Source organism: Bison bison, unplaced genomic scaffold, assembly GCF_000754665.1.
Source record: "Bison bison bison isolate TAMUID 2011002044 unplaced genomic scaffold, Bison_UMD1.0 scf7180017864518, whole genome shotgun sequence".
NCBI classification, from domain to species: domain Eukaryota; kingdom Metazoa; phylum Chordata; class Mammalia; order Artiodactyla; family Bovidae; genus Bison; species Bison bison.
In genome coordinates, this window is record NW_011495071.1 from 1,400,379 (window position 1) to 1,408,152 (window position 7,774).

A 7,774-nucleotide genomic window follows, 5' to 3' on the forward strand; every position below is an offset into this window, starting at 1 on the left:
ATCCCAAAGAAAGGCAATGCCAAAGAATGCTCAAACTACCGCACAATTGCACTCACCTCACACGCTAGTTAAGTAATGCTCAAAATTCTCCAAGCCAGGCTTCAGCAATATGTGAACCGTGAACTTCCTGATGTTCAAGCTGGTTTTAGAAAAGGCAGAGGAACCAGAGATCAAATTGCCAACATCCTCTGGATCATCAAAAAAGCAAGAGAGTTCCAGAAAAATATCTATTGCTGTTTTATTGACTATGCCAAAGCCTTTGACTGTGTGGATCACAATAAACGGTGGAAAATTCTGAAAGAGATGGGAATACCAGACCACCTGATCTGCCTCTTGAGAAATTTTTATGCAGGTCAGGAAACAACAGTTAGAACTGGACATGGAACAACAGACTGGTTCCAAATAGGAAAAGGAGTACGTCAAGGCTGTATATTGTCACCCTGCTTATTTAACTTATATGCAGAGTACATCATGAGAAACGCTGGACTGGAAGAAACACAAGCTGGAATCAAGATTGCCGGGAGAAATATCAATCACCTCAGATATGCAGATGACACCACATTTATGGCAGAAAGTGAAGAGGAACTCAAAAGCCTCTTGATGAAAGTGAAAGAGGAGAGTGAAAAAGTTGGCTTAAAGCTCAACATTCAGAAAACGAAGATCATGGCATCTGGTCCCATCACTTCATGGGAAATAGATGGGGAAACAGTGGAAACAGTGTCAGACTTTATTTTTGGGGGCTCCAAAATCACTGCAGATGGTGACTGCAACCATGAAATTAAAAGACGCTTACTCCTTGGAAGGAAAGTTATGACCAACCTAGATAGCCTATTGAAAAGCAGAGACGTTACTTTGCCAACAAAGGTCCGTCTAGTCAAGGCTATATTTTTTCCAGTGGTCATGTATGGATGTGAGAGTTGGACTGTCAAGAAAGCTGAGCACCGAAGAACTGATGCTTTTGAACTGTGGTGTTGGAGAAGGCTCTTGAGAGTCCCTTGGACTGCAAGGAGATCCAACCAGTCCATTCTGAAGGAGATCAGCCCTGGGATTTCTTTGGAAGGAATGATGCTAAAGCTGAAACTCCAGTACTTTGGCCACCTCATGGGAAGAGTTGACTCATTGGAAAAGACTCTGATGCTGGGAGGGATTGGGGGCAGGAGGAGAAGGGGACGACAGAGGATGAGATGGCTGGATGGCATCACTGACTCGATGGACGTGAGTCTGGGTGAACTCTGGGAGTTTGTGATGGACAGGGAGGCCTGGCGTGCTGTAATTCATGGAGTCGCAAAGAGTCGGGCACGACTGAGCGACTGATCTGATCTGAACAGCCCTCCTTGTTGACTGCTGTCTCGGAATATTGCCTTCATTCTGTGGGGTCATGGACTTGAGCTCTCCTCAGCTTATATCAGCCTCTGCCACTTGAGTCCTTTGGTTGGTGGCTTTCTGCTTCAGGTCGTGGGTGCAGGCTGCTGGAAAGTGGTGGGGAGAGATGGCGAACTCCCTTGGAAAGGGCGAAGGACACGGCACAGGTCCACTTTTATTTATCTTCTTATAATTTTTGCATATTTAAGTTTTTCTTAAAAACTGTATTTATTTATTTGGCTGTGCCAGGTCTTAGTTGAGGCAGGCTGGATCGTTAGTAGTGGCATGTGAACTCTTAGTTGCAGACTGGGATCTAGTTCCCTGATCAGGGTTTGAACCTGGGCTGCCAGCATTGAGAGCATGCAGCCATAAGCCACTGGACCACCAGGGAAGTCCCTGGATATTCTCTGTCTTGATCTACACTAGGAACTTCCTGGAGGCTTGTGTCTAAGAGACAGGGGGCAAGTGCAGGACTCAGAAGATGGCCGTGAAGCACAGACTTGAGTGTTGGTGGGGACACTGGCTGCCTCAGGCCCAGCATCTGGATTTATCTACCTGGCAGCTCAGACAGTTTATCACATCAGGGTTCTCCTTAGAACCAGCAAGCCCAGGGTCTCAGGACTATATGCTCCTGCCCACAGAACTGTGCCCACCTTCCCTAGTTTGCTCACATGTAGCATCACTCCTAGCTGGTACCCTGACCCACCATTCTCATCTCCATCTCCGCACTTAGCTTGCGGTTTTCAGGTTATGCCTGAAGGAGCACAGGCCTTAGAGTTGGTTTCAAGTTGCTGCTCTCCCACCTACTAGTCCTATGTGACTTGCTATTTGAGTCTGAGTATTTTTGTTTGTACCAGGCTCATTGCCCTGCTGTGACAATTGATTCAATAATTGTTATTTGAGTGCCAAGTAAGTGTCAGACACTGTGGTCAGTATGGAGGGGCACAAAGACCAGTACTCAGAACTTGATTCCTGATCTTTTTTTAAAGATGCATATGTTAAAAAAATCTGCTTATTTATTTGGCTGCACCAGGCCTCAGTTGCAGCATGCGGGATCTTTAGTTGTGGCTTGTGGGATCCAGATCCGTGACCAGGGAACAAATCTAGGCCCCTTGCTTCACGAGCATGAAATCTTAGCCACTGGACCATCAGGCAAATCCTTCAATCCCTCATTTTGAATCTGGTTTAGTGTTGGGAAGTAGGGCCAAAAACAGATAACTTCAAAATAATGGGTAAAAGCTAAGATAGAGGTAAGCACAGAATGATTTAGGAGTACAAATGAAAGGCGAAAATGCTTTTTGGAGTAGATAGTGGATGAGCTGTTTTTAAGAATGGGGGGATATGACCCAGCCAAGTGGGTGAAGTTGAGGTACATGCTCCTGGAAGATGAAATGACATGATGGGAGCAGGGGATTACTGAAAGTTAATGTTCAAGACAAAGGTTGATGGGGCTGATGCTGGAGAGTGAATAGCGGCTACGTAATGGGAGGCCTTATAGGTCACACCAAGAATTTGGAACTCCATCCTACAGGCAAGGGGTCTTAAAGCAGGAGAGGGACATGGCCAGATCTGGGTTTGTACCAGTCACTTTAGCAATTATGTTGGGAACGGATATGAGAGTGAAATCTCTGGAGTTAGAAATCCAGGTAGGAGGCTGTTGCAATAGTCCAGGTGAGTGATGATAAATTACCACACAATTCATCATCAGCAGGTGCTGGGTGTAGGGGAGAGGGGTCAGATGTTAAAAATCAGGGCAATAAAAAGAGCAGATCCTAGAGGCAGATTGCTGAGGGGAGGGTGGGGTTAAGGATGACTCCGGGTGTCTGGCTTACCTGGGACGGGTGGAGGATGTGCCATTGACTAATGGGGGTCACAGGAGGAGCCGGTTTGGGATAAGAGTGGAGATGATGAGTTCAGCTTCACACAGGTCTAGTTTGAGGTGCCTGTGAAATGTCCCAGTGGAGATGCCTAGCACAGAGTGAATACACAAATCTGATTTCGGAAAGGAAATCCAGGCTGGGGTATAGATTTGTGAGTTGCCTGAACATAGATGATAGTGAAAATTCCCACAGTAGATGCTATTGTCCAAGAGCACTGTGTGGATTGGGAAAAGTACTAGTCAAGAGCTGACTGACAGGAAACTCCAGTGATTAAGTGGTAGGTGGAGAAAGGGTCCAAAGCAGAAACTCATACCTACGTGGAGAGGACGGTGTTACAGTCATGAGGGAGTAGATGGTTTCAAAAATGAGAGAGTGAGTAATAGAGTCAAGTGCATCAATAATAAAAGTATAGAAAACTCCCCACTGAATTTGGCAATAGGAAGGTATTGATGATTTTCAACTGAGGAGTGGATTAGGGGATCAGAGACTGCAGTGAATTGAACTGGGGAGGGGAGGAAGTGGGAAGAGTAGTACAGGTTTCAGTAAAGGAGGAATAAGGAAGACAAAGTGGGGCTGAGAGACCCAAGTGAAGGAAGGTTTTTGTTTGCTTTTATTTTATTTTTTTATTATGTCTACAATCCCCATTTTGTATATTAAATTTTTATTTTGTGTTGGAGTATAGCTGATTAACAATGTTGTGATAGTTTCAGGTAGACAGCAAAGGGACTCAGCCACACATATACATGTATCCTTTCTCTCCCCAACTCCCTTCCCCTTCAGGCTGCCACATAACACTGAGCAGAGTTCCCTGTGCTGTCCAGTAGGTCCTTGTTGGTGATCCATTTTAGATACAGCAATCTGTAATGTCCATTCCCAGCTCCCTAACTATCCCTTCCTCCCATCCTCCCCTCATCCCCAGCAACCATATGTTCGTTCTCTTTTAAAATGTTGCAAAATTTCAGCATATTTGTAGTATCAGAGGCAGGAAAATATTAGAGAAGGGGAGGCTGAAAGACAGGGAGTGAATACAACCGTCTCAGACCGTCCTGATATCTGTGACGTGAAACTCCAACAAGTTCAGACAAGCAGGCTTCCTTCTACAAGTCATTTTTCACAATTAAACTGTAAGCCTTCCCTCTTCACCCAGCAACAGAGTCCACTAGTCTTTGTGTCTCAGTCTGCAGCAGCTCAAATTCCAGCTTTCTGTATGGACCCAAGTCATTATTCAGTCATCCAACATGAACAATTGGCTCCCCACATACTTGGCTGAGCAACAAGGCTTCCAACCAGGTTTTCTCAGCCTACTTCAGTTCAGCTGATTCCAGCACTTACTTGTGCACCCCTGCCTCCAGCCCTACTGTCTGGGTGCCAGACCTGCTGTTTCCCAGGCTCAGGAATTATTTAGTTTTCACTTCAGCCATAGAGATCTCATCCAAGCTTTATGCATAACAGTCTATCCCCACCATCTGTGACCCTTCCTGGTACTGCCATCCACAGCTTTCCAGCTGTCCAACACCAGGAACCTGCCAATTGGGTCTTGCCTTTCAATAAACTTCAAATATGCAGACTATTCCTGTATTGTATGAGCATCAGCTGAGTCAAGCAGCAGAACTAGAAGATTCCCAACTGATTGACACATATCTTCTCCAGGCTAGAGTGGATCTTACCAGACTTCAACTCTTTATTCTGGACAAGTACAATAGTCTGGTCAGACAAATTTTTATAACACTGCCCAGGCATTAAGGGCTCTCCAGCAGATTACATTACCTTTATCAGCACCCCAGCTATTTTTTTTTTTTTTGCCTAATTTTGGATCTAAAGGGCAGCCTTTAACTGCTCTGCCTCAGACTCTTCAGATGCCACTTGGCATCTCCTTTCTTCCATGAAACTCTCCCCATTCAGACATGACAGCTTTGGTAAAATATTAGTTAGGCTAAGTCTTGCTTGCCTCCAGTCAGTCATCTTTGTATGAATCCAATGGTTGTTTTTCTAAATGGATTTTAGCTGACATTCATGAAGAGCAGTGAGTACCTATAACTGTGCTGCTAAAGGAAGGAAATCTGAGAAGGTGCATTTCTGTGCCAGAGCTGTGTCACAGCCATCCTTCGGGCTCTCTGCTGGAAAAGCAGAATCAAGTTTCAAATAATGCATTTAAAAATTATATCCTCTGTTTTATAAATGTGGGACAGTTCCGTACCCCGGGCTTCCCCAGTGGCTCAGTGGGTAAAAAGTCCACCTACAACGCAGGAGCCACAGGAGATGTGAGTTCAATCCCTGGGTCGGGAAGAGCCCCTGAAGTAAGAAACGGCAACCCACTCCAGTATTCTTGCCTGGAGAATCCCAGGGACAGAGGAGCCTGGCAGGCTACAGTCCTCAGGGTCACAAAGACCAGGACACAACTGAACGACTGAGCATGCCTGCTCTGTATCCTACCTCTGTGAATGTAAAATATCTTGTACCTATGTAGCAGTGACTATGCTTTACCAGAGCTGTTAATTAATATTATTATTATTTGGCTGTGTGGCTTGAGGGATCTTAGTTCCCTGACGAGCCCATGGATTGAACCCAGGCCCCTGGGAGTGGAAGCATGGAGTCCTAATCACTGGACCACCAGGGAAGTCCAAGAGCTTTTTTTTTTTTTTCTCTCTCTATTTTTAAGATAATTTTTACAGCTATATTTTATTTTTTTAATAATTTTATTTATTAATCTATTTATTTTTGGCTGTGCTACATCTTTCTTGCCGCGTGAGTGCGAGCTTTTCCCTATTTGCGGCGAGCAGGGAAGCCCACACCCTTGCAGTGGGCCGGCTTCTCGTTGCAGTGGCTTCTCTTGTGGAGTGGGGGCTCTAGGGTATGTGGGCTCCAGTAGTTGCAGCTCCTAGGCTCTAGAGCACAGGCTCAATAGTTCTGGCGCATGGGCTTAATTACCCCGAGGCGTGTGGATTCTTCTTGGACCAGGTGAGAGCTGCATTGGCAGGTGGATTCTTTACCACTGAGCCACCAGGAAAGTCCCTTCCCAACGCCCCCACTCCAGCTGTTTTTAATGAGGCTATTCTATTCTAGAGTTTTCTTTCCAGATGATGATTGAGAAGCTAATAAAGAAATAATGCAGGATACTACAACAATAACAGAACTTGGCTGTTTCCTGGGGTTTTGTCTTATATGTTTATTTATTGATGGAGGCAAGTCTCATTTATTTCCCTAGGATCTCTTGGTTTCAGCATTGTTTTTCCAGTATGCTTCTTTTAAAAACATTTTAAACTGGAGGATAACTACTATATTGTGATGGCTTCTGCCATACATCAACATGAGTCAGCCTTAGGTACACACATATCCTCTCCCTCTTAAGCCTCCCTCCCACCTCCCACCCCATTCCCCGCTTCTAGGTTGTCACAGAGCCCCAGCTTTGGATTCCTTTGTCATACAGCAAATCCCCATTGGCTATCTACCTTACATATGGTGGTGTATATGTTTTAGTGCTACCCTCTCAAATCATCCCACTTTTTCTCTCCCTCACTGTGCCCCAAACTCTATTCTCACTGCTGTCTTGTAAACAGGTGCATCAGTACCGTCTTCCTAGATTTCATATATATGCTGTAATATACAATGTTGGTCTTTTTCTTTCTGAATTACTTCACTCTGTATAATAGGCTTTAGGTTTGTCCACCTCATTAGAACGGACTCAAATGTATTCCTTTTTATGGCTGAATAATATTCCGTTGTAGATATGTATCACAACTTCTTTGTCCATTCATCTATTGATGGACATCTATGTTGCTTCCATGTCCTGGCTATTGTAAATAGTGCTGCAATGAACATTGGGGTACATGTGTCTTTTTCAATTATGGTTTCCTCATATGCCCCTTGGGTCATATGGTAGCTTTGTACATGGAAAATATATGGGAAAACAATGGAAACAGTGAGAGACTTTATTCTGGGGGGCTCCAAAATCACTGCAAATGGTGACTGCAGCCATGAAATTAAAAGATGCTCCTTGGAAGAAAAGCTATGACAAATCTAGACAGTGTGTTAAACAGCAGAGACATTACTTTGCTGACAAAGGTCCATCTAGTCAAAGCTATGGTTTTTCCAGTAGTCCTGTATGGATGTGAGTGTTGGACTATAAAGAAAGCTGAGGGCCAAAGAATTGATGCTTTTGAATTGTGGTGTTGGAGAAGACTCTTGAGAGTCCCTTGGACTGCAAGGAGATCAAACCAATTAATCCTAAAGGAAATCAGTCCTGAATATTCATTTGAAGGGCTGATGCTGAAGCTGAAGCTCTAATACTTTAGCCACCTGATGTGAAGAACTGACTCATTGGAAAAGACCCTGATGCTGTAAAAGACTGAAGGCAGGAGGAGAAGAGGAGGACAGAGGATGAGATGGTTGGATGGCATCACCGACTCGATGGACATTAGTTTGAGCAAGCTCCGGGAGTTGGTGATGGACAGGGAAGCCTGGTGTGATGCAGTCCATGGGGTCGCAAAGAGTTGGGCATGACTGAGTGACTGAACTGATACAGATGGTAGCTT